The following is a 1,499-nucleotide window of genomic DNA, read 5'->3' as shown; positions in this document are numbered from 1 at the left end:
TTAAAAAAATATTCTTGGGTAATGATAATGGGAGGATGAGAAGAAAACTAGCACTATGGTATGGTTCAAGTGTTTTTAACTTTTGGGCAGGCTGTTAACAGATTTTGGGGTAGCTAAAATGTTGTAATTAAAATGTTTTTCAAAGCATTCGTGAAGGAAATACTAGTTTTCTATGTATCCTCTACATCTCATTGTGTATTGTATTGTGAGAATATCAGAACTAGCAATGATAGTGACAATCTATGATGAGGTATTTCTGACTTTCTCATGTGAAACTTTAGATATATGTAGTGATTGTCATACGTATATGTTTTTGATGTACAGGTTCAATGATTATGCTGCATTAATTGGAAGGAGTGTTCTTCATCTGTGACTTGGGGTGTTTCGAGGATTTTTATGTGCAGAGGTAATACGCTATTTATGGAAGCTGTTTAATGTTTTAAATGTCTATATGAAACTGGTGATGGTTTCATGTATTTATTTGTACCTAATGAGGTAGATGTTGTGAGGTCAAAGTGAAATGGTCAAATGGTGAAAGTACAACTTCGATCTGAAGTTGGCTGAAAATATTGCTGCAGTTACAATTATAGAAACTTACAGCGTTTTAAAAGTACACGGTCAAATCAGGAATATGTGAACTTTATCAGTTGTTTTAGCAATACTTATACAAATAGTTATTATTGCAATTTCTAATCTGAAGTACTGTTAATGTATGGTAAGCCTCAGAGGAGATGCCATTGTATTTGATCTGTTGAGACCAAACATGTTTTAGTACAATTCTTGTTTATTTACCACTTTCTAAAATGTATGCCTCTGTAGTTTATTTAATGTGATTTTCTGTCCTTTGCTAAATACGTTTCCTGAGATATTGGGACTTTCTGGTTTTTGTTTTCCTTGAAACAGGAATTAAGATGGATGAAATATTTTATTGGCCATAGCAGCAGCAGGATGTAAAAGGTGGGTATGTTGAAAGAATATGGTTAATATCCTTTAATTTTTTATTCTGTGTCTGTCTGAACACAAAGAAATGATGTATGGTAAGCTGGGATTCTTTCCAGTGGTAAATGTAGGTAGCTTACCTGCTTTCGATTGTGGTAAGCTGCTACATGTTTAGCACAGGTTACATGAGTAGATGCAGACAGCCTTAGGTAGCTGGTGCACTTTAATTTTGCATCCTTTAATGGAAATTTTTCATTGTGTCCTTTCCCTAGGGTTTATATGCTTTTTCTTTTGTAAAACTGGACAGAGAAAATACCACAAAGTTTTTTTTGAATCTTCTTTTCAGTGTTCTGGTTAAATATGATCAAAGAAGAAAAAGATTCAGTTGCCATCTATGTACTTTCCTTCTTACATAGACAGTTTTTGTTTCTGTGTTTGAGTTGCTGTTTGTTGGGGTTTTTTTAAAATTCTTTAATGTCATTGAGGATGTACTCCAGTGGGAGTGTACTCCAATGAAACTAATTATTTTCAGAATTTCCGTAAAAGATATTAGTGGTTCA

General features: G+C 33.4%; 1 protein-coding gene across 2 annotated transcripts in view; it reads left to right on the top strand.

The window, feature by feature from the left end:
• The first annotated feature begins 345 nt into the window (after positions 1–345).
• ZNF438 (zinc finger protein 438) overlaps positions 346–1,499 on the top strand; it is a 58,997-nt gene continuing 57,843 nt past the window's right edge. For both annotated transcript variants that reach the window (XM_009325526.1, XM_009325525.1), the window contains exon 1: positions 346–406. The gene's annotated coding sequence lies outside the window, so the exon portion shown is untranslated. The remainder of the gene's footprint in view (positions 407–1,499) is intronic.

Source organism: Pygoscelis adeliae, unplaced genomic scaffold, assembly GCF_000699105.1.
Source record: "Pygoscelis adeliae isolate BGI_AS28 unplaced genomic scaffold, ASM69910v1 Scaffold175, whole genome shotgun sequence".
Classification (NCBI taxonomy): domain Eukaryota; kingdom Metazoa; phylum Chordata; class Aves; order Sphenisciformes; family Spheniscidae; genus Pygoscelis; species Pygoscelis adeliae.
This window is presented reverse-complemented; position numbering and strand designations above follow the sequence as displayed.